This window comes from Stegodyphus dumicola, chromosome 2 (genome assembly GCF_044657685.1).
Source record: "Stegodyphus dumicola isolate Sdum_Otavi_A_Nest chromosome 2, ASM4465768v1".
Classification (NCBI taxonomy): Eukaryota; Metazoa; Arthropoda; class Arachnida; order Araneae; family Eresidae; genus Stegodyphus; species Stegodyphus dumicola.
The window spans coordinates 90116762-90143559 of NC_140769.1; the positions used below are offsets into that span (position 1 = coordinate 90116762).

The 26798-nt window shown below is 35.5% G+C and overlaps 1 long non-coding RNA gene across 1 annotated transcript; it reads left to right on the top strand.

The window, feature by feature from the left end:
* Nucleotides 1-20841: 20841 nt before the first annotated feature.
* LOC146998511 (uncharacterized) lies at nt 20842-24182 on the top strand. Its single transcript, XR_015039487.1, has 2 exons — nt 20842-22940; nt 23962-24182. It is a non-coding gene; the product is annotated as an uncharacterized LOC146998511 (long non-coding RNA).
* Nucleotides 24183-26798: the final 2616 nt, after the last annotated feature.

Sequence of the window (26798 nt, forward strand, 5' to 3'; positions counted from 1 at the left end):
CTAAATTATTTAAAAGCAATAGCTATTGACAGGGGCTTTTCACCCAACATTATTAATCAAGCAGTTAAAAAATTCTCATCTCAACACACTAAAAGCCACACTCTTATTTTAGGAGATTATAAAAATTCTGTTGTCATTCCCTTCTTTCCATCAATTAGCTATAAAGTTGCACATATTTTGCAGAAATTTAACTTTCGGCTTGTTTACTCTCCCATCAATAAAATTCCAAATTCTATACTCAAGGACCCCATTCCGGATATGAATTCATGGGGTATTTATAGGATTCCTTGCCAGTGCGGTTTAATTTACATTGGCCAAACTAAGAGAGCCTTGAAATTTCGCGTCAAAGAACATGAGGCATATGTTAGAAAAAAGGAAACACAGAAGTCTTCTGTTGCTCAACATTGTTGGTCCGAAAATCACACTTTCAATTTTTCTGCTGCCAAAATTATTCAAAAAACATCTTCCATTGGAGAACTGGATTTTCTAGAGGCATTTCACATTCATAAAAATCTTTCTGTTCTAGTTAACGATCCTAATTCCAATCCAAATTTGCCTTCGGCTTTTAGAGAAATTATGTTTTAGTTCTGGTTTCGCCAACAGATGGCGCCACTTGCTTATTCTTGTCCAGGCTTTCTTATCTTATCTAAACATTATTTCCTATCTTGTTCATTTGCGGTTTTGCAGCTGAAGATGATGGTTCGGTAAAACCATCGAAACTAGTCCTGTGAAAATTTTGTAAATTAACGCTGATTTCTGTTGTTTGACTTCTGAATTAGAGGACCATTATCCGATATAACTTTTAGGGGCGCCCCGTATTTTAAAATATATTTATTTAAAATAGAATCAGTAACTAATTTCGCGGAGGCTCGTTTTAACGGAACAATTTGGGTCCACTTACTAAAATGATCAACCATAACAAGGAGATACCGACTTTTATTTAACTGACTTTTTGGGAAAGGGCCCAATAAATCGATGCCAATTATTTCATTTGGAAATTCGGATTTAATACTATTTAGAAACCCGGCCGGGCGGAAATTAATATAATTAACTGCTTGACATGTTGGGCAGGACTGGACATACGCCCTTGTTAACTTTTGCAGTTCAGGAAAATAGACTGCCTCGCGTACGCGTCGGATAGTTTTTCGAATACCAGCATGAGAAGCTAATGGGATGTCGTGTAACTCCTGCAGGATATTTAATCTAAGACTAGCTGGGATAACAGGTCGAAATTCGTTGTTGGAATTTGTAGTTTTTGTATAAAATAATAGACCATCTATTAGTTCGTAATGGGCCGCCCTGCTTCTTATCGCCACAATATCTTGGAGGCTAAAATTTTCAGGATCCTTTAAATACTCATAAATGTTTCTAAACTCAGGATGCTTACCCAGTTCGGTTATTACAGTTTCTCGGGAATTTATTGTACATGCTGTGAGCATTGCCACCTTTACAGTATTACCTCATTCATCTATTTTTATTCTGGATAGGTCATCTGTTACGATATTTTCCTTTCCGGGGGTGTGCTTGATTACCAGATTATACTCTTGTAATTTGAGTGCCCATCTTATTAACCTTGGGGATAAGTTTTTCCCTGAGTACAATCTAGTTACCGCGCATGATCAGAATACACTGTTATTGGCGCCCTTCCAAAATAGACTCGGAACTTTTTTCACTGCTAACAGAACTGCAAGTGCCTCTCTCTCGGTCGCGGAATACTTTCTTTGTGTTTGATTTAAAGTTCGACTAAAAAATGCCACTGGCTGCTGATTTTGCGAAAGTACCGCTCCTACCGCATAATCCGAAGCATCCGCTGAAATTTCTAAATTTTCATCCTTTTCAGGAAATTTCAAAACCGGGGCTTGCGTTAATGCTTGCTTTAATTTTTCGAAAGCACTATTGGCTTCGGCCGTCCCCGAGAATCTTGCCTTTTTCCTTTTTAATTTTAACAATGGTTCAGCAAGGGCTGCAAAATCTTTTATAAAGGACCTATAATATGAACAAAGTCCTAGAAAATAAGAGAGCATCTTCGCCGTATTTGGCGGCGGATACTTTTGCACAGCGATTATTTTTGATTCGTCTGTCTCGATTCCTTTTTGAGATATTTTGTAACATAACTATTTTAATTCAGGGGCTGCAAATTTGCACTTTTCGACATTAACTTTTAGACCGGCCTCATTTAATAATGAAAACACCTGTCTTAAATCCTGTACATGTTTGTGCAGATTATCACTAGTAATAATGATATCGTCTAAATAGATAAATGTGGACTTTCCAAGAACAGGCCTTAGCACAATGTCCATACATCTCTGAAATGTTGCCGGTGCCCCTGAAAGGCCAAACGGCATACGCAGGAATGCATAAGTGCCAGACTTGGTTATAAAAGCAGTCTTAGGCACGTCTTCCGGTCTTACCCCTATTTGAAAACAACCAGTCGTTAAGTCTAAAGTCGTCATGTATTGGTAGACGTTATGTTCCTTAGAATTTCTTCAATAATAGGTAACGGATATACCGGATATTTAGTCATGGAGTTTAATTTACGATAGTCAATCGCAAAACGCCACCTTTTTGGATGTGTTACTGGATAGTCATTGTTTTTCTTACATAAAACCACCGGGCTAGCATAACTACTTGAGATGGGCGTTATGATCTTTTTACGTAACATATCTCTAATGTGCCACTCTATAATTTTTTCTTTATTCTTATCATACCGGTTTGGATTGTGGCGAACTGGCAGTGAATCTCCGGTGTCGATACTATGGTTAGTAACTTGAGTAAATCCTGGAATATCACTAAATAACGAAGCAAATTCACTTACCACTTGTCGGATTTTTTGTTGCTCTTCCTTAGGCAGGTGGTCAAGGTTTAACATTGGTGGTTCTGTTTTCTCTTCTCGAACTGGTTTCATCGTCAGCTTAAGGGACGCTTCGTTAAAATCCAGTGTTGCTTCTGCCTCTGAAAGAAAATCTATTCTTAAGATGATATGTGCTTGCAGATTCTTTACTATAAAAAACATAATCTTCACTTGTTCGTCCTTGATACGAACGTATAGCGGTAATTTACCTATACACTTGCATCTTTCTCCCTGCGCAGCTAACACTGTCGTATTATCCGAATTATATATGCGGTATTTCCGAAAATACTTCCTAAAAAATCTTCTGCTACACAGGAACACTGCGCGCCTGTATCCAGGAGTGCGGTGGCTGGGATGTTATTCACGAACACTTCAATCTTTGGAAGAGTCAAATTTTTCACCATTACTGTATTTAACTTGAAGGAAGAGGGGTTTTCTTGGCTTTCGGATTTCCGCACCCTCCCGTCAGCAGAAATCCGTTTTAGTTTAAATCTTGTTTTTTCCTTTCCATGCTTTCCTTCTTTTTCTACTGGCCTTCAGACTTTTTTCCTGGATTGCTATTGAACTGTCGACGTTTGCTGGCTGTTTTTGGATACTCGGGTTTCCTTGCCCACTGATTCGCTTTGCTTCCGTAGCCGTGTGCTGGACTTTGCTGTGGTCTTGGCGCACCAAATTGGTTTCGTTGCTCATATTGGCGTCTTCTTTCAATGTCCGCCGATCTTCTACTTTCAAACTGGATTGCTAGCTCAAATAACTTTTCCAGTGTAGTCGGATTCCTTAATTTAATAAAGTCTTTTACTTGGGGAAGTAACCTCGCCAAAATCACTTGAATTATCTCAGGATCCGGACGGTTTCCATACAAGAGTTTGAAGACGTGAATTTTTCTTAAAATAAAGCTTGAGAGATTTTCAATTCGTTTCTGGTATATGCTGAAAAGTTCCGTTTCTAATTTTGCACGATCCCTTACGACAGGGAAGGCTTTTACTAGGGCAGTCTTGAAATTTTCGTAAGTATAGGTGGGACTTCCCGCTTGACCCAAGAGACTTCTGCCTATACATTTGAACCAATTAAGCGCTTGACCCCTCAAAGCGCTGGTAGCTAAGGTGACTTTCTGGAACTCGTGCACGGGATACATCATGAAGTGGTCCTCCAATTTTTCCAAAAAACTGGTTACCGGTGAGTTTCCATTAAATGTTGCTTCTGGTTTCATCGAAGCGCGCATGGTCTGGACGATGTAACCAAATCCTTCCAGGGCGGCAGCTGGCATTTCTGGATTCTAAGCCGCTTCTGCAGGCAGCACAGGTTCTTCTTGAAACTCTGCCATGGTTATTCTTCTTCGTCAGGTGCCACTATCAGGTTCAGTGTTCCTCCTTACTTGCTTGGGGAACATTCAATGACCTGACTCGGAACAGGGAGCTTACTAAAGCTATGTTCAATAAATGTGGGAAGTAGACAAGTACACAGGAAGGGGATACGAAACCCTTTATTTTTCTCTCTTTACAATGACTTCCGGACTTCGGAATACAGAGACCAACCACTTGTGGTCTGAACGTAAGAATATAAAAATATTAACTAAATTCTAACTAAACTAACTTTGGATTAATAAACAAGGGTCTACTTGAAGATTGGCCGTATATTAACAGAAAGGCCGTATGTAGTACAGAGAACTGTTAACACTACGATATGTTTGAAATTATCAAGAGGATTAAACCTCTGGCCTTGAAGGCAACCAGCAACCGAGTAAAACTGCTAAGGCAAGCGGCCTGCTTCTACTAACACCTTCCTCTCTCTCGCTTTGCAAAAAGCCACAACTTAAGTACTTGGCGTTCGCAAGACAAATTTGCATAAATAAGTTAAAGCTTTTAATTCTGGCCGGAAGTAGAAAATAAGAAGTGATACTAAAGATTTAAAATAAAATAAACGTTAGTAAAACTTAAGATCCTTACAAGTTCTCTTCGTTTAATCGGGTTCCAGAACCACACCTTGTCTCCTTGTTTGAATCTATGTCCAGTAGCTCTCGTGTTGTATCTGGACTTCACTTTCTCCGTCGCCAAGTTCACTCGCTTTTGTGCGGAACGGTGCATCACTTCAAAACGGGCCTTGACATCTTGGATGTGTTTCTCAGGCGATGAAGGCGCATCCATACGGCGATGAAACAGGCGGTCACAAGGCAGACGAAGGTCTCGACCGAAGAGCATCTGAAATGGAGAATAGCTGGTAGTCTGGTGGTCAGCTAATAGCTGGTAGTCAGCTAAATCTTTCCTGATGATGGTCACATTAGCTCCTGTGTCAATGATCATATTGCAAGGAACTCCATCGATATTCCCATTAATGGACATTCCGTTACTGTTGCCCCTGACTGTATAAATTTTAAGCGCTTTAAAACAAGGTTTTTCATTATCTGGCAACCCCCGTTCCTCGATATCGTCACTAATTTGTTTACTGCGTCGTTGCTGGGAAATGGTCTTATTTTCCGTACCTCGGGGTGTTCTGCAGTTTCTTCGTATGTGGCCTTCAACTCCGCAGTTCCAGCACTTTAGAATTAGTTTCTTTTCACTTCTGTTCCGTCTAAAGCCACTGACTTGTCTGATATAATCATCAGCTTTATATTCCGTACCCTGGGGTGTTCTGCAATTCCGTCTTAGGTGACCTTCACTACCACATCTCCAACACCTTAGAGCCACTTTCTTATCGCTCCTACTCCGTATCAAAGCGTCGACTTGTCTGGCTAAATCCTCTAAACGAGCCATCAGTTGATCCACTGGCTCATGGACTCGCACAGCTCTAACTGGGTAGCGATCTCTACTAGTTGCTTGCTGGGCTGCTTCGAACTTCATGGCGTACAACAGAACGCTTTTTATGTCCTTTACATCTGCCATTCGAAGAGCTTTCTGTATTTCAGTATCCCGGATGCCGTCGATGAAATATTGCAGCGACAGAATTTCTCTTGTTTCTGTCGGGCACTCCGAAAAGGCGTGATGTGACAGCCTTTCAACATCCGTGGCGAGCTCCTGAAGTGTTTCGGTGGGCTTCTGCTGACGGGATTTTAGTTGAAGCCTGCTGTAGACTTTCAAACACTTTTCACCAAAGCGCAGCTCCAAGGCGCCGGACAGAGCTTCGAAATCTAACCTTTTGTTTTCGAGAAGAGTCTGAAGGATATCCACTACGTCGGCTCTTAAAGAAGCAGCGAGATGACAGGTCTTAGCTTGGGAATCCCATCCATTCGCATCTGCCACGATAGAAAATTGTTTCTTATACACCTGCCAGGAGGTCTTCCCATCATATGTCGATAGCTTCAGAGAGGGACGAGCAGGCATGGGTAGAAATTTTAAACCATCGGAAGTGCTTTCTGCCGTCGCTACGAATTTCTTTAAAGTGTCAACTTCTTTGGCGACCACAGCAGAAATTCTGTCTTCGATTTGTTGTTCAATATATCCTTGGACGGCAAAAACTCTGTCTTCGATTTGTTGTTCAATATGTCCTTGGACGGCAGAAACTCTTTCTTCAATTTGTTGTTGGAAGGCCGAAACTCTTCCTTCGACTCGTCGCTCCACAGCCGACACTCTATCTTCTATTTCATCTTTGACAGAAGAAACCTTTTCTTCAATTTGCCCGACTTTATTTTCGACAGCTCTTATTCTGTCTTCAATAGCCTCAAATTTACTTTCTATTACGCAGGTTATTTCTCTTTTCATTTCGTCTTGACCTGCTTCAATCTTTTCTTGTACAGCTTTTATATCTTCTTTAAAAGTTACTTGACCAGCTTCCATTTCCTTTTTAACGGATCTCATCTCTCCTTTAACGGAATCTTGGCCCAATTTCATTTCTTCCTTAATTTCTTCTTTAAATGAGGCAAAGGCTGATATTAACTGCCTTAATTGCTCTTCCATCGCTCTTGTTATTGGTATTCAAACCCCACTCCTGACACCAAAAATTGTTGCGCGCGTACGGGTTCGTTATAAAATGAATGCACAAGTCCAATGAAAAATGAACAAAAATTTATTATTATCACAACAAAAATGCTTAAATCTTCTCAAATTATCATGCAGTATTACAATATCTCACAGTAGTTATCTTTTAACTACTCAAATGTCCAATAGAACGTAATTCAAAACAGCTAAAGAACGCTAATCCGCGAATTCGCTACAATCAACAAGAGCAGTTTTCTAAACAACAACAAACTAAGCAACTACTACAAACTGAGATGTTTTCCTCCTTTTATAAGATTTTAAAATCACGCGCTAGAATTTTCCAGTACTTTCTCGAAATCAAAAAGAGATATTTATTTATTTAATGCACGTGCTCTTGTATTTTCAATTTTCTGGCTTAGCTTTCTTTTAATATTCGTCACGCGCTGAACTGCGCGAGAAATAAAACAATTTAATTTATAATTGAACTAACATTAGCTTTTTAAATGCCAAATTCGTAACAATATCAATGTGCATAATTTTAACCTCTGAAGACTTGTATGCTTTTTCGGATTATCCCGACAAAGATTAATCACACAGAAACTACATACATTACAGAAGCTAGTTAATCAGAAACTTATTGTAATGAATTTTTACATTAATCCTTCCAGATTTTAGTTCAGGAAATCAATATAATAAAAACATTTAAAAATTAAAATGAGTTAAAAAATTAATATAGCATTAATTCAGAAAAAAATCTGAAAGGTTTCAGATTTTAAATTACGTTTAAAGGTGCGTTTTTTTAACGTTTTGTGTGTTACCTTTATTTATTAAATATCATGTTTTTTACACTTAAACCATAAAATTCAGTTTAACAGCAATGTCGCAAAATAATTTTAAAATCAGCATATCTTTAGAATTTCCGATACACAGTTCCGCGCGATTTTTTTTTTCCTCTTTGAGTGTTGTCACTGCTCACTTTTAAATCGGTGAGTTTGTTAATCAAAAATTCGTTAAAGTTTTACACAATATGAAATAGATAATAAAACAAATTCCAAATTTGGGCTTTCAGATGCCCATATTCGGGTGGAAACGTACGTTATTCAAAATTGGATGGCTCTAGGTACAGTTGTTTTATCCCAATACAAGAAATATAGATACGTTTATGCAGATTCTTCCTTATTAAATTTCATTAAATATAACACAGGGCGATAATATTGGGTGGCAACAATTTGAAAAGTTAATCGGACATTTATAGTGAACCAACGCAAAATACGAAAACGAAAATAATAGTCCGACAGAGCAAATTGCACCTTTTTTGGACTAAAAAAATTAATTTATTTTGCTTAATTTTTATTCGTTAAATATTTATACTGGTTGCAATAATCTTTTTCACAAGCATATTACTCTCTCCTGATAGTATAACAATAAATTTTAAAAATTTAAATTTGATCAATCTTAGCTTCATTTGCGCTAGATTTTTCACACTAAAAGTTCTAAATTTTTAGCCCAAAAAGGCTATTAATTTCGTTTTGGCATTTTGCGTTGGTTCACTATAAATATCGTTTCACTTTTCAAATTGTTGCCACTAAATATTACAGCCCTGAGTTATATTTAAAGAAATTAAATAATGAAAAATCTGCATAAACGTATCTATATTTCTCGCATTGGGGTAAAACAACGGTACCTAGCGCCATCCAATTTTGAATCATGTAATCTTGCATCAAATATGGGCATCTGGAAGCCCGAATTTGGTATTTGAAATTTGTTTTATTATCGATTTCATATTTTATAACTCTTTAACGTGTTTTTGATTAAGAAACTCAACGATTTCAAAGCGAGCAATGGAAATTTTGTACGAAAAAAAAAAAAAAAAAAATTATCGCTAGTGCGCGAGACTGTGTATCGGAAATTCTAAAAATATGCTCATGCGATATTGCTGTTGAATTTAATTTAATGGTTTAAGCGGGAAGAACATGATATTTAATAAGTAGCACACGAAACTTTAAAAAAATGCCGCTTTGGGAGTAACGTAAAAACTGAAAGCTTTCAAAATTTTTTGTAAATTTCGTATGAACTAATTTTGCCCCTGTAGACGTTTACTTGCAGTAAGTTTCTCACTGGCTTTACCCTTGTCTCGTTTCTGACTTAATAATCATTTTCTTTTCATTATTTATTTACTTCGTGGATAACTTATATGGCGCACCCTTCCCCGAATCATAACACAGAAGCAGAATATTTTGTCTGTTTGGTTAATTAAGTGGAAATTTTTTAAGTTAATTGCTCTTATTCTTTTATTTTCATCTTATTCAATGCTTTATTGCCAATAAAATAACGTTACAGAAAGAGCTATTTTTTTACAAATTCTGCAAAATTTTTTAAAGGTTTAAACAAAAAGTAAATAAAAATTAACACAAATCATTGTTTACATTTTAATTTTTTTTATTTGTGGAGGAAATTTATTCTGTACTATTATAGCTTGCTAAAAATATTTATTCTAGTTTTTTATGGCATTCGGCGTCATCCTTGGCAGACAAAATTTAAAATTTCTCGTCTCAGTTGCTATTTGGCATGATATACTCATTCATGTAAACCACGCGAGTAAATTCTGCAAAGTATAAAGACGAATTTGCAGTCAGCTGTCGTAGCTCTGCAGAATGAGAAAACATATTTAAAAAGTTGTAGAAGTAATAATAATAATTTAAATAATAATTTAATAGATTTCATCTCCGAAGAAAATTAAATGGCAGAAACGTTAGAAATCTACCCTTCCTTTAGCCAGTCCATCATACCCTAAGGCGACGTAGATTGTTTGGGTACGAGGCTTCATATGAAAACAAACTAAGTGTTCGAAGAGGAATTTAAAGTAGAACTGTATTTCTACACTTTAGACATTGCTATTCGTTCTGTAGAAGAAAGATTTGAACTTACTCGGGAATACGGAGCATACTACGGTACAGTTTCCTGTACGACGCAGGAACCCTCAAACATCTTTCAGAGAACTTTTGAATAGACGCAAAGACTAGAAATTGAAACTCACAAATAAACATTCGAGTAATCTGAACGCTTCGGAATTTTGTGATGAACTGGAAGATCTGTCAAAATACATCGTTCCTGGAGCGGAGCCCCTTGTCATTTTAGAATATGTATAAAATCTTGAATGTTTTCCAAATATACTGGAGTGGAACTTCGAATTTTGCTGTCCTTTCCTATAACAGTTGCAAGTGGAGAGAGATATTTTTCAAAATTAAAATACATACAAACTTGTTAAGATCTTCTATGACGGAGACTGGGCTGACAAATCTTGCTCTAATTTCTATAGAGCAAGACACACCTAAAGAAATTGATCTTTCTGACTATGTTCGAGAGTTTTCGGAAATGAAAGCAAGGAGCTTTTATAAAATTATAGCTAATATTATAAAATAGAAGCTGTTACCCTGGTAAAAAAAAATCATTCAAAAATAAATATTTACACATATTTTGGCGCAATTGAAAAATATGACTATTCTTCAGTCCTGTAGATTTCTTTACTTCTGACGAAGAGGGACCTAAACCTGCTTGCCCAGAAATTGTTTGAGATCTTAACATAAATCTACACCAAACTTAAGGTTATTGTGTTATTAATTTTGTTTCACTCTGCGTGTTTCTCTTCTATTTTCACAGAATATATTGTTTTTAATGTTTTATAATATAACCAGTTATTTAAGTTTGCTAAATTAAGCGAAAAAAACTGAGATTGGTGCAGATTTTATATAAAAATTCAAAACATATTTGTATGTAAAACCTCTTGGATTTTATATAAAAATCTCCATAAAACTAAGCTTTCTTACTTTCCTTAATGCTATACTTTACGTGACATGTTCCTTTTTTTATATAGACTTATTCATTTATTATCAGTATGCATCTCAGTGAAAGGAGAGAAAAGTCTGTCTCTCGCACGCACACAAAAAGTCTTAAATAACTGATTAAAATCATCTGATATCAAATACCCAGACTAAAGCAAATTTCACAGTTGATCAAGGGAAAATATTTTCCTTTTTATTCTTTCTTCATGTTACGTACCTTTCAACTGGTTCCTTAAGGATGTGCTTTTATTTTTTTAACGAATAATCCAGATGTAATAAAATTCATCATAAAAACACTGGCTCGTGAAATCCTTGATTTTTTTTAACTTTTTAAAAATTTTAATTTTAATTTTTATTTTTAAGCATATTAAATTTATTGAGGGGGGTCCAGGAAAAATTTTTGCATAGGGGTCCAAGAGTTCTAGTTACGCCACTGGAAATGGTGTTCAGAGACCAAAGGAAGTTTTCAGAGAGCGCATGCTGAGGGGAATTGTAAACTTCAATTAGGAGAAGGGGTTTTTCTTTGAAGGTGATTTTAACAGCGATAGCTTCCGTGCGGGAGTCATGCAGAAGATGGTCTAGGGAGACTTCGCATTGAGGGAGATCTCGATGAACAAGGATGGCGACTCCGCCTGCACAGGTATCTCTGTCTCTGCGATAGAAGATGAATTTGTTTAGACTGGGAGATTTTTTTTCTTTCCCAGTCTAGATTCGCTAAGAAAAATAGCATGCGCATTTGTGAAAAGGTTGCTATTTCGCATGGCAGTAAGGCGACAGTTGAGTCCATTGCAGTTAAAGTGAACGAACATTGTGGCAGGGAAGCTTGCTGCGACAGAACTTTAAGAGATGCTCCTCAGGTATTGTAGAATGGAGGTGGCTTGTTGTAGAGTTAAGTTGAAGAGTAATCTAGGATAAAATCCGATATCTTCAGTCTTTCATAGATGCACACACTGTATTACGTAGGAAAGGTAGTAATGCATAGGTGTTTGCGAGATATGTGCACTAAATAGCAAAGGAAATGCTAAATGGAATAATGTTTAATTTTCTTTTTCAGGAAGGAATAATCTAGCGAAGAGTAATGAGGAGGTTTTGGAATTCCTGCATAGACCAACGCCCAGTGACTTATCCTTTCTTACACCAGGTAATAATGTCTCGGAAGAAGGATATGTGCGTGAGTTACAGTTTGGCAGCTAAACATTTTGATACGGGGCATATACAAATTTAGCTGGAGCAACTTGCTCAGCTGTGAAACGTGCCCTCCGAAATAGTTCAAAGGGTGAAGTTGATTCCTATCTGGAAAACTACATGTGGAAGAGGAATACGATTTCTATATGTGACAATATATGTGAAGAAGCTCACACAACCGTTCAACGGTATACGAAGCATTTTGCTCGTTCTTGTATGACATTATAAAGCTTTATCCACCGACGGAATCAGAATACTGAGGTAAGTGGGAAATCTTGCATTTTCTATACTGTACTTCCCTTTTATACCAGTTTCCTGGCAATAACTGACATCCTGGAACTGCAGTTCTTCAAGAGAAATTGCAAAGAAACGCACTCTAATCTTCCACGAAGTTATCATTCCTCTTGGACATATAATCCTTAAACTCTTTGTCAGAATCTAAATAAACAAATTTAAAATGCACAGAAAGAACAGAGTGGAATTTCATTAACCTCGTCACTCGCAACGTCGAGCAAATGAAGTGCCGTGATCTTGGAGCACTGAACGCTATGTTACAGTTAAGCCTAACATGCAAAAATAATTATTTTAAAAGCTGCTTTTTATTTAAATATTAGGACTCTTGCGTATGTTGTTCTCACAGTATAAACAGAAATTCTTAATACTTAAAATAAAATAAGAATTCTTAACAAGTTAAAATGCAATATTAGTAATAATGATTGTATTCAAAATTTAAATTATTTCTGCACTATAATGAAACAAAAGAACTTAAATTTCAGTGCTATAGCCAAATTACTTGCAAAAATTTCAAGCAACTTGCATTGTGTGAAACGTTTCTAAATTGTGAATTCGCGTTGTGAGCATGCCGCATTTTACATTCGTAGAACAAAATAATAAATGATAATCATCGCTATAATGCACACATTCTAGAGATTTTATTCAATAAGTTTCTGAAGCATTCTGACGTAATTTATGTGCGTTTGATATTTGAAACAAAACATTACGTATCATCGCATTTAATATGATAATGGTGGGCCTCGATGCCGCTCCGCTCCAGTATCATATTTGATACAGCGGGCTCAAGGAAGAAAACTGAGCCGTGTCTTATGTGGTACATTGGGAGTGAAGAGGTTAATGGTTAGATTTTGGTTGATTTGATTACAGCAAAGCATGCGGCGGCTATCTGCCTAAGAGAAAGGATGCGTTCATGCAGTGGCGGCTCGTGGGTTATTTTAATGGAGGTTCACAGAACAAATTTCAGACATTAAATATGCAAATACGACGTAAACAAGTTCTCACATGTAAAAAATTGCAACATTTTATTTTACAATGGAATTTAATAAAACCATAATATTGCTTGGTTGGTTTGGTTGATTACGGCAAAGCACACGAGGGCTACCTGTCTAAGAGTAGAGATGTTTTCATGGAGGACTTTCTAAAAGGAACTGGCTCGTATACACATTATACATGGAGAAAACAACGAAAAGGTCCAAGCACCTGATCATCTTTCGCCGGGATTCAAATCCCGGACAGAACTACCTGTGACCGACTTTACCACTCGGCCGCTAGTTGGCCAATATTGCTTGCAATATAAACGCTGATTACAAAATAATAGACAGAATACAATACAAGTGAAATTTTTGTAAATTAAACCCACTCACCAGTCCCCCTTTTTTTCTGAGGCAAACAAATCAGTAATGCTTTCACTGAATTTAGGTATGTCATTTAGCATATTTTTTTTCAATTGAGAGCATGGGTAGACCTCTTAATCTGTCCTTGCTCATTGCGCTTCTTAAAAATATCTTTAAGAGAAGCGTCTTTCAGCGAGAGCAGTGGTCATTGGCAAATGATTAGTAAAAATTATTAGCAACAGTTGGTAGGACTCCGAAAACGTAGTCTGTAAGTTGTTTTCTATAATAAATTGTAGAGACTAATGCCACCAGTCATATTTCTGAAATTTGATGTTCTGTAAATTACTCCTAGTTCAGCTTTCAGACTATCCTTTTGTAACATAACATAAGCATCAGTTGTTAGATCAACCATCTGAGTTGGAAACTTTTTCCCGTACTCCCAGAATTTTGTAGCTTCGAAGAGAGAAACAGCAAAATAGTGAGAAATAAAGCAAAATTTCTCTTTTACTTGATTCGTGATAACATCACATAACATCTTTACCTGGTACAGTTCTATTTATATTACACACACACACACACACACAGATCGTATTTTATTCTCGAGTGTCAAGATATAGAAACATCTTTTTACTCGACTTCTGATAAGGATCGGGTGGGGGGAGAAAGAGTAGGGTGAAAGGAGTGTGGGAGGCGGAAAAAAGAGAGTGAGCTCCGCACTAGCGGCGGCGAAAAAGGGGGGTGGCAAGTTCAGTGTCGTTATAAGATGTAGCCGCGGGTGGTAAACCGCAGAGTCAGTTTAGCGTGAATGAGTCAATTAAGGTTGTGATTTTTATGTGGGAAGGATGTCACATGGGTAACGATGTTTTCCTCTCGAATGCGGGGAGTGTCTGAGAGTGCTAATAAGGCTTTTACTGTGGGTTTGTACTAAATAAAAGAAGTTGACCGCTAATCGTTTAATATACTCTTGAATAAGTTCGATTCGAAGGTCTCTGGGAATATAGATGTTTGGAATATACCAAGGAGCATTGATAATTTCTCGTAGAATTTTATTTTGTAGAATTTGTAATTGTTTAATATTGGTTTTAGCTGCATGTCCCCAGATCGCTGCTGCATAAAGGAGGGCTGGGCGCAGTATGGAGCGACATAGAATTAATTTGTTTATAGTAGATAAGTTGCTTTTTCTACCAAGAAGAGGTCGCATAGTAGCTGTGGTGATTTTAAATTTTTGTACTACGGACCAGAAGTGGGTTCTGAAGGTAAGTTTTTGGTCAAGGGTGACTCCAAGGTATTTGATTTCATTAATCCAGTCTATTTCTTCGTCAAATATTCCAGGGGGTGGAGGATAGTATTTCATGTTTCCTTTACGGAAAATTATTGTCTTAGTTTTATCAGTGTTAATTTTAATCCTCCAAAGGGTAAGCCATTTTCCCAGTTTTATGAGATAGCTTTGGAGTTGGTTTCTTACGGCGATAACTGTGCAGGCTTTAGTAAGTATGGCGGTGTCATCGGCAAAGAGTGCAAGATGAACAGAAGGGTCTTTAGGGATGTCTTGTGTATAAATATTAAAATGGGTCCAAGCACCTGATAAAAAAAAGGTCCAAGCACCTGATCATCTTTCGCCGGGATTCAAATCCCGGACAGAACTACCTGTGACCTACTTTACCACTCGGCCGCTAGTCGGCCATTATTGCTTGCAATATAAACGCTGATTGAAATGGTACGGCGAAATTGCCGACCCCTGTGGGACACAAGCATTGATTACTCTGGTGGAAGAGTAAGTAGTACCGATTTTGATTCTGAATGAGAAAAGAGGCTATTAAGCGAATAAAATGAGCTGGAAAATTGAGAGTGATTAGTTTGTAAATAAGGCCTCGATGCCATACCCTGTCAAAAGCTTTCGCGATATCGAGGAATATAGCACCGGTCGGAAGCTTGCAGTTGTAGCCTTCAGTGATAATGTTGATAACTCTAAGAAGTTGGTGGCAAGTGCTATGATGATTACGAAAACCAAATTGTTTTTCTGGGAGAAAATTCATGGAAGGGTGAATTTTTTGGATGTGGAAAAGTAAGATTTTCTCAGTAACTTTAGACAGATGGCTAAGTAAACTGATAGGGCGATACTTCTGTGGGAGAGTTGGATTTTGTTGCGGTTTAGCAAAAACAATTATTATAGCTTGCTTCCATGAGTTAGGAAAATGAGCGAATTTGATAATGTTGTTGATTATCTTAGTTAGGCAGGTAAGAGCGTTGATCGGAAGATGCTTCAGTGCTTTGGTCGAGATACCATCGTGCCCTGGGGCTTTCTTCGTTTGTAAGGCAGTGATGGTGTTGGCAACGATTGTTGGGGTAGTCAGAAAGCGAAGTTGTACGGGGTATTAAGGAAGTTATTGACCACCTGGTTGACCCGTTCAATACGGTTATTGTCTTACGGAGTGGGATTAAGAGTGAATGTATCTTCCATATAGTCCGTAAAAGATTTAGCTTTATCTTCTTCTGTATATGAAATTCCACTAGGTCCATGGATAGGTGGAATAGGTTTATAAGGTTTCTTGAATTTGCGGGAAATGTCAAATAGGGAATTGTCCTCTATAGCTAGGTTATTTAGGAAATTGGTCCATTTTTGGTTTTTGAAGTTCTTGATTCTTCTGTTGATTTCTTTTTGCATAGAGTTTAGTTCGTGTTTGAGTTGTGGATCCCTGGTGGTTTGCCATCTTTTACGGATCCGGTTTTTCTCTTTAATACTATTTATTATGTCGGGAGGTAGGGGGAGGAAAGGCTTGTTCACATAAAAAGTATTGGTGGCTTTCTTTAAAGCAGAATTGATGCTGTTGGTAAATTTTGAGACTTCGTGTCCTAAATCTTCTTTGTTGTTGATGCATGGGTTACCTTGTATAGAGTTATTCAGAATTTCAGAGTATTTGATCCAATTTGTAACTCCTATACTTCTGTCAAGTGAGGGGAGGTATTTATTAATGGGGATTTCAAATACAATGGGGTTGTGGTCGGAAGGCAGGGCTGAAATTACAGAGATATTGCATCTGTTAGTGATGTTATTTGAGATGAAGAAGTCAATTGTGGTGGCGCTATTGTACCCGTAATGGGTAGGCTCGTCTGGAGCATGAATGTTATAATTATTTGATTGAATGAGTTTAAATATGTCATTTCCTTTTTTGTTAGCAGGTCCTCGGTTCCAGCAGGAGTGTTTGGCGTTGAAGTCCCCTCCGACAATGGTAGAAGTATTAGAATTAAGAAGGTGATTCAATTCTTGTGCGCTGGGATTATTATTTGGTGGTATGTATATATTCGAAATTTTGAATTTTTTATGTTCTATTACAATTTCTATTGTGTTACTTTCGAAAGTGAAGCTGGGATTAGGAATTTGAGAGTGTTTTATGCTCCTTTTAACAAATGTGATGATGCCACCGCCTCTTCCTGTCTCACGATCCGTACGGTAGGTGTTATAATTAGCATAAAGTACTTTGAGTGCTGGTTTAATTAAGGTGAATCTCTTGTATGAGTATTACGTCAGGTTCAATTTCTATAATGAGGTTGGATAGTTCATCTTTCGTATGGTAAAGACCGTTTGCGTTCCAAGAGAGGATTTTTATGTTGCACCTATTCTTAAATTTATTAGAATTAAAGATGATTTCCTATTTTTTCAATGATTTCGACTACTCGATTATTTTATCAAGAGGTGATTTCTTGGTTTTAATGTTTTTGAGTCCTTGTATCACTATTGTCCAGATTGTTTTTAGCGAAGAGAAATCAAAAAGGTCTGACAGGGAGGTTTCTGCGGTGCAGTTAGTTTCTTCTGTTGGATTTTCGTTTTGAATGGAGGTTTGAGCGAGATTTTCGTTACTGTTTGATGTCAGCGGAGGAAAGTCTTGTCTTCTGTTAGTCCAGTGATTGGTTGCTGGTGGAGGACTGGGTTGGAACTGAACTTGTTTGTTTTTTGGTCTGGCCGGGCAAATTGAGAAGTTGGCTGGGTGAGGACCTTTGCAGTGATAACATATAGCTGGCTGGTCGCGACTACGGGTGCATTTTATAGGTTTATGATTGCCTCCGCAACGGACGCATACCCAGTCTCTGGTGCAGAGCAGGGAACTGTGAAAAAATCCCTGGCATCTATAGCATTGTGGAGGGCCAGGTTTCTTGCGTAATGATTCTATTGATACGTTCATATAATCTATGCGTTTGATTTTGAATACTTCATTATTTTCTTCTGATTTTGGTATATGCACTAAGAAAAGCGGCATTAGTTTATTTTCTTTTCTGTTTCTTCATAGTGTAATAAAGTTAACCTTGAATCCTTTGTCAAGAAGTTCTTGAGTGATGGTTTGGGGATCTGGGGTGATGAGTAAGCCTCTTATTATGACTTTTAAAACTTTATCTTCGGGCAATAAGTAGGTGTGGGCTTTAAGTTTTGTTTCTTCAACTATTTTGCGAATGAATCGATGTGCTATTTGTATTATAATGTATTTTCTCCCTCCTTTTTGCATATTTTCGTGGTGTAACTGTACCACACTCGCCTCGTATTCGAGAGACCAGGTTCGAATCCTGGCGAGAGCATTGCTCATTTTTCATGTCTCTTGCTTCAAAAAACGCCTAATGACTCTACAGTATGAATATTTTCTCTCTTTGTTTTCCTCTTGAAGTTTCATATGATTCCAATATCTTCTTTCTCACTATGTCCATTCTCTTCCATTCTTTCTTTAATAACTGTTGGAAAACATTTACTCGTTTTCTAATGAATGCTGGGTAAGTTAAGTATTTTCTGAAGCTGGCCGTATTACACAACAATATGGGGCATAATATTGTGAAACACTTTAAACCAAACGCAAATTCCGAGTCTTCTAACTTATGGCGAATACCCCCTACTAGATTTATTAATAGAGCTTGTTTAAATAGTGAATCGATTTTTTTCTACGTATTCAATCAACTGTTCGCTATATTCATACACTGTTTTGGACTATTTGTAGTCCTGCGCATTAGTTTGAGCTCTCAAAGTGTGCAACTTTAAGTGAGTAAAAAGGTATCATCTCAGGAATATATTTTATATCATTACAAAGCCTAAAGTGAGAGAAATTGAATGGTACGAGTGCGGATACAATTGGATTAATCATCTGCAAGTCATTAGCGTTTCAATTATACGTCTTGAATGACTGAAGTTTCAACAGTGTTCTGCAATTGAAAGTCTGACTAACGTTTAGGTATGTGCTTCTAAATTGAAATTTAGTGGACCTGATTGATGATATTATAACTAATTTATAATAGATTTGTAGTATAAAATATTAATTTTATATATGAATCATTGCGTCATAATTACGACTAACTCCACCATCATCATCTATTTCTATCTCCATACTATCAGCCGACACATTCCGAGGTGGGACAGCGTTCGAGATAGACATAGCGTTCGAGACATCTTATCGCTTCCCTCTCCGTTTCCTTGCGTTGCTACTGGCCCCGCTACTGTACCGAGTTCATCAACCTCGCCTCACGGGCTCTGGGTTGTTTCTTCTTTGGCTTTCGCCTCGCAAAAGCGTCGCCTTAACTGCACTGCTGCACCCTTCGCTGGATAAAACAGGTCGTATTTTATTCTTTCTTCTGATTTTCTTTATTCACCGTGCTAATAAGGGTACCTTCGGGTACGGCCTTTAGTAAGGCCTTTTTCCAACTTATTTGCCTCACATGGTTAATCAATGTGACACAACAAACATAACTGTAACTAATAATAACATAAACATGGAAAATTCACCTCCAAACTCAGAAAATCCTCACATGAGACATCTCAATGATGAACCCAACGTTCTCCAAATATTAAGTCACAAAATTAGTTTATCCAATGACGTCGAAACTACCAGATCCTTGGTGGAAGATATCCAAGATATCCGTAACGACCCAAATGTGATTATGTCCGCTAGTGATCAAAAAGAACTAAACTTTCTCCTTGTAAAAGCCATCAATCAACTGCGTATGCAGGAAAACGAGATGGCCAATGCAAAAATAAACGAATTACAAACCTCTAACGAAAAGCTCGCTAAACAATTTGAAGAGATCAAAAACTTCTGCGACATACTTCAATCCACTAGTGGTTTCAAAGAACAAAGAAAAAGAAAATTGCGCCATAGGCAAACGGATTCTGACTCCGATGAGGAGCCTTCCCTCAAAACCAGCAATCGATATAAACAATTAGAGAACCAAATAGACGACATGCATTTGGACAACGAAGATGAATCAGTCACTCAGCTCACTACCACCCCAAAAGACCAACCAAACAAAAGTGACACCATTGCCGCAAATAGAAAACCAAACTCCAGCGTCAAAAGAAGCAGAATTGATAAAGTGCCAATTATTGTCGTAGATGACGTACCAAAAGCGGATGAATTCTTAAAAAACTTAAACAAGCAAACCGGAAAAGAAATAACTGGCACCTTAAAAGGACGCCGCATTGAAATACAGCCTGCAGACTCTGACTCACATCGATTCATTCGCAAAATAGTCGAAGAAACAAAGCTTAAAGCCCACACCTACTAATTCGAAACTTTTATCATGTTATTCGATGAGGGTTTGGGCTATGGCGTCCAGGCACCCTGGTGGTTAAGCACCGCAGTTCAACATCAATACTTATTGCCCGAAGATAAAGTTTTAAAAGTCATAATAAGAGGCTTACCCATTACCACAGATCCCCAAACCATCACTCAAGAACTTCTTCACAAAGGATTTAAGGTTAACTTTATTACACTATTAAGGGGCGAATTCAAGTGCAACGCTCTGATAAATTGCAAATGTTAGCTCGCAAGAGGCGTTCCTGCTATCGTCTGCTAAAGTTGATTTCAAGTGCAACGCTTTACCGCTCTGGTAACTGATGACGTCAAAATTGCAATGGGGAGCTGGTTTGCTCTCGTGCCAGGAGAGCTTGTCCGATAAACTACATCAATATCCAATGAGACTGCGTGTCGATGTAAACAAAAAACATCAGTTTCCATGATTTCTCCGATCTTATGGTCAAGTGTTAACTGCGTTGTAGTGTGGTGTAACGAATTGTTCCAGTCCTGAAAACGAAAGAAATATATTTCTTTTAATGTGTACAGCATGTGTTTAATGTGTACAACTTTATTTACTTTATCCTATAGAAAATTCCCTCGAAAGTAATCTACAGCAACAGGTGTGTGTAAAATATATTTTACTTTTCAGACAAAAATCCTTGCTTTTTCAAATATAAACCACATTTTTTTCCCATTTTCAAATTACAGCATTTGGTTTTAATTCTTCTAATAGTAAGTTTAATTTAAATTTCAAATTTGTGTTATATTTTTATTGTTTAATGCAGATGCATGATTCTTCAGTGACAGTAGGCATGTTTACCATATGAAAAGTAACTAGTTCTTGAATTATATAGTAATTAACAAGCTCATCTATCTACAAGCAGATAAGCCTGCTGAACACCGCTATCCCAGTCTCTCTTTAAATCCAGGTGAAAAAGCTGGCTGCATGAGTGTTTTCTTCATTTTTTCAATGTATAACATGAATACTAAGTTTTCCTTAGTCTTCCACGCAGGCATTCCTTCCCTTAGACATTCATTATGTGATGAAACAGTTAAGAGCAATTTTTAGATTTATATTTTACATCGTTGGGAAAATATAAAAATGAAATTAAAGGTATTTCAATGTAATACAATAAATAAAAAATTATATGAAACCCTGATAATTCTAATGTGATATTAATGTAATATATACATCCAGAGTAAAGGTTAATTTATAAATTATGCTTTGTGTTCTGCTCATTATATTGTGCATTTACAGTACACTTTCTGCTTCTTAAGTGAAAGTTTGGACCCATTCTCATTTAATATCAGTTATGTTCAGATTTATTTATTTCATAAAATTTCAAAAAACAATTTTTGGCTATTAAAAGCTACAAGTGCAGAAACAAAAGCTTAATTTCTTTACTGTAAGTGTGTCATGCTTCTCTGCTGATAATGAAAGTCGTCTTTTAATAAGATTTCTTTCATTTCATATATTAATTATATCTTTTACCATACTGTTTGCCATCTTTCATTGTGCATTCTTCAATATTTTTTGGTAGTTAACGTATTAACACAAATACCTGGATCAGTTTGGTGGTCTTTATAAATGAAAAGAGAAAAATACTTATCTGGAGGAGTACATTGTTTTTGCAGCTTGCTTTTAGCATAACCAAACTATCAATATTTATCTAAGTTGGCAAAACGTTATAACATATCAAAGAAAAAAACATTTAACAAATTTTAAAATACTAATTTGAATTATTAAATAAAAATTATATGATAGTTTAAAAAAAATACATTTTCCACAAATTTTTAGCACTGTTCTTCACTGCTTGTGCCAAGTGATCAGTTTTCACAAAAACAAAAAAAAAAAAAAAAAAAAAAAAAAAAAAAAAAAAATCAGAGAATTACATAAAGTTGATACTGCATGCCTTGTCTATGTACCAAATTCATCTCATAGTTGTTTCCATTAGAAATTTTTGTACTAAAATGTTCTATTCCTGCAGAACTTTTAACACAGCTTCGTCTTTTGATGGTAAGCTCCACAAGCAGTATTTTAAATCTGAAATTAATCTAAAACAACTATTCATATCTAAAATCCATTGGAACTTGAAATACAACATAAGAAACACATATGAAAATGGTGACATTGCTTGAATGAAAAATTGTCATGAGCATGTTACCTGAAAAATTTTGATACATAATCGTTGTCAGAGTTTGGCACATTTTTGAAAATTTGGTAACTTTTATTAAGCTGGTTTCAATAATATGCAAATATCTTTTATTCTTATGATTGCTTCATTGTATACTTTTTCCCTTTCCCTAAAGTGCAGTACAATACCACAAGTTTCCCAGCCAAATGCGGTATGCATTTCAAGTTTCTATACATTTATATAAATTTTAAGAGAGTAAAATATTAACAAAAACTGCATCAAGTTTTCAACTCTTGTTTTGTTTTTCATTAAAAATTTGCTACCATTATGTATAATTCATTTTTTTAATGTAAATGTTTTTAAGTATTTGTAGGATAAAAGCAAATTACACTTATTCATTCTTTCTTTGATATAATACATGTAGCTCTTTACCTGAAATTAATGTTTGTCAAATTGTTGTGCATAAATTAGAAGTATGCATGTTTCTCTTAAGTCAGTTATGTTTCAGGAACTATCTTTAATGAATTGTATAGAAAATTGTGGACGAGGTGTTAGGTGTACAGGAACGTGGTATATTATAAACATGTATAGTATCTCATAGTATATAAACTCATAACTTTGATTATGCAGTATGCTTTGTATATTATTTCTGAAAGCATGTATATTTCAATCAAGATTGTTGAGTAAACTTTTCTTGCTTTATGCTATCTCTGAAAGCATGTATATTTCAGTCAAGATTGTTGAGTAAATTGTGCTTATTTTATGCTTTTTTCTTTTTTACATTAGAAAATTCCACAACTTTAACACAAGGAAATCTGCAATGGCATTTAGGAATGACAAGTTTGTATCTATTACATAAAATCTAATGTTTTCTGCATTCTTCTTTTCCTTTTCCTCCCAACAGAAAAACTTTAATGGTATAAATCAGCGATTTTCAACCTTTTGACTGTAGTGTACCATCTAAGCAAAAACTGAAAAACATTAAGACTACCACTAATTTTACAATGATTGTTTTTCAATTCCTCAATAGAAATATAAAAAACACATATATATATATTGCCATTTGCACACTCTTTGTATTAAATATGTACACATAAAAAACTATTAGATTAAAAACTGATGATTACTTAATTATCAAAATTAAATTATTCACTTGATTATCAAAATTTCAGTTATAATACTTTAATATTTAATTTCTTTATGTCTGCTCTTATTTCATTTAATGGTAAATTAGGATCCACTTTTCATTTTGATGAGTATTTATATTTCAAATTTAACATGGAAAAAATCATTTTTCACATAAACAGGTTGTGCGAAAAGACAATACAAATTTGATAGCTTTATTTGAAATGCCTTTAAATTCTTTTTTTCGGTTCAGCCAAAAGTTAACAAGTGTGTCATTTTCCAAATCTTCAAGTCAATTTCGATCAACGGAAATTTCTATTAACTATTCTTTTCTTTATGAGATTTTTGAATTTCATAGTTAAAAATATTTTGTTTCTTTGCATACCACTGGCTGAGAACCGCTGGTATAAATTAATTATAACAGATGTAAATTAATATTTCTCATACAAAAGAGTTATTTCAATTCTTTATTGCGAACATTATATACAGAGTATGTCTTTTATTAACAACACGATTTTAAGAATTTAAAATAATAATCATTAAATCCTCTTGGTCTATAAACAGTCTTAAAAATTATAAAGGGAAAAAAATTGAAAGTTAAAGAAATCAATATTATGAATTGTTCCTTTTTAGAGAAGTTTCATTGTTTATTTAATTATAAAAAGTGTTTTACATTATGAAATATAAAAATTAAGAATATTTGAATTTGAATGAATATTTAAAAATTTTCTCTCAGATAGAAGCTCAACTATTCGAAGCAGGAGACCGAAGAGAAAAAAGGAAGAGAGATGATATTACAGCTGCAGAAAAGGAAATAATTAAAACGCAGAAGAATATATTAATGTACTGTGTGAAATATGTGACTTGTATAAGCAATCAGTTGCAAATCAGTGTGCTGTCATAGAAAATCAAAATATAATTATTAATTTATTAAAAAAATAAATCATGCATTTCAAATATTACAGTGTTTTCATTCTTGTATGTATTTCTGCAGTGTGAGATTCATATTTTAATTGTAAAATTTACTACTTTCTTAATTTTATAAAATTTCGTGATTATAAAAATTATTTAAAAGAAATTCACAGATCCATTATATGACATAAACATTATAATAATTCTAATACCACTATTATAAGTCTCGTGAAAATATTTATGCATTTTACACAGCAATTATCTTTTTCCTGGAGGAAAATGAGAATACGACCTGTAAGAATCTTTAGTCAATGTATTACAAATTTTAATTTTCAGGTATGACACGAAATGAATTAAATTGTTTTTCAATTATGTTAATAAGTTATATGAATGAGATGTGGTATTAAAAATTTCATTTCTTTTTATCATTGAAGAAATAACATTCGATATCCTACAGCTCCATAACAATGGCAGATAAAATTGACATTCTAATGTCGAAGTTCTAAAAATACAGAGATGACAACTATTAAAGTATGGCTAATGTCTAGTTTACAATAACAATGTTGAGTCGCGTACTAAAAATTAAGTGAATCAAACTGTATTTATTTTCCCCCTTCTCTTTTTTTTTTGGCTGAAAAACAATTTATTATACACTCATGATTTTACTTAAATGTAGGCCCACCAGCGGCCGAGCGGTAACGTCGCTGAACACTGGTAGTTCGGTCCGAGGTTCAAATCCCGCGAACGGGCTGGCTGCATGGGTGTTTTCGTGGTTTCCCCGATGTGTAACGTGTATACGAGCCTGTTTCCCTTAAAGAGTCCTCCACGAAGGCATCCCTCTCTTAAGGCAGATAGCCCTCGAGTGCTTTGCCGTAATTTAATAAACCAAAAACCTTACTTAAATGTATTTCTTTTAATGGCAAACCCACTGAGGTAAGTATGCAGTAAGTTATTATAGTGAATGCGTAATGATGATATAAATCTAAATTCAGCAAACAATCTTTCCCTTACTTTAATGTTTTAAAATCTAGAATTAAAAGAAAAATGTATGTTCTCCAAAATAATACAAGAGGATATGGAGGCATAAATCATAGGCTGTTTATTCTTTACATATTATGCTAATCAGGAATTGGAGCAAAACCCTGCTTAATCGAAGAATACGCTCACAGGAATGGTGGAGGAAAATTGAACTGTCCAATATTTGTTTTGCCCACCCCCAAGAAGACATAAACAGTATAGAGTGAAATAATTGTTTTTAGGAAATACATTTAAATATCTTTGACAGAATATGTCAGTTTTAATTTATACTATAATAAATAAGCATGAAGTTCTTATGCTATTAAATGTGTATTGTCACATGGAAATTTTCTATCTTGTCCCACGGAAGGGGACGAAAGGGAAACATTTGACTTTTTGGAAGAAACTGAATTTGGTGCAGTAAATCTTATTGCTAAGTTTAAGATAAATTAAGTGCAATGCTAATTTATAGTGACTTACTATTGTAAATCATGACTGGCATACTCAACACTAAAATATATATACAGTCAAAAGTCGTTAATTCGGACACCCATAATCCGGAATGATCTATAATCCGGACCTCAAAGCTAAAAACTTTCTGCGCATGCGCCGCGTTGACACATGCGCATAGGCGTTTATGAGTGCGCGCATATGCGTGTGCGCAAGTGCAGAATACGTTTTCACGTGCGCGTTAACGGACGTATAACGCATAACGGACGGTATAAGCTAAAATTATACAATTATCTATTTCAGTTAATGTTGATGCTTGCGTTATTCCTTAATCTTCGAATTGGATGCAGCTTATTATTTTTTGCAGACTGTAAGAGCAATTTTATAAAAGTCTTTCGATTATGTCAATTTCCGATTCTGGAGCTCTCAAAGGATCTACAAAACGAAAGTATGTCTCAATGTCCGTCCAACAAAAAGTGGAATTGCTGCAAAAAATGGATAAAGACATGAAGAAGGTGACAGAGAGGTTAGTGAAAACGAAAAAATTTCGATTGACAAGTTAGTCGGTATTCTCGGCACAGCAATTACGGGACTTGAACAGCGGAGCTTTTTAACTAAACAAGAAATTATGTCTATAGAATTAAAGAGAAAGTATTATCACATAAAACGAAACAACTTACATTGAAAGAAATGTTTAATAAAGTAAACAAATAAATATTAAGTTTCTTTTTTTGTAAATTTTGATACCCTTTAGATCATAATTGTTCTTTATTTCCTAAAATACGGTTTCATATTTTTAATTTTAGAATTTGTGCATGCCATCTTATGAGATTTAAACTGATGATCTATAATCCGGAAAAATCGATAATCCGGAATCGCCGAAGTCCCGACGAGTCCGGATTAACGACTTTTGACTGTATATATCAAGCCTATTAAGTTATTTCTGGTAGTCAAGAGTTTTTAAACATAAATGATGGAAACAAGAAATTCAGAGGGAAGAACAATAATGATAAAAGTTGTCAGTATGCATTTGAAACCAGGACTAATAAAATTATTTAGGATTATTATTATAAATTAAAATCATTTAGGGTTGTGCATTTAGTTACAGGTTTAAATATAAATCATGGCTTGTGGGTCCCCAAGAATATATTATGAAAGTAATTTTTTTCATAATATATTCTGGTACTATTCGGT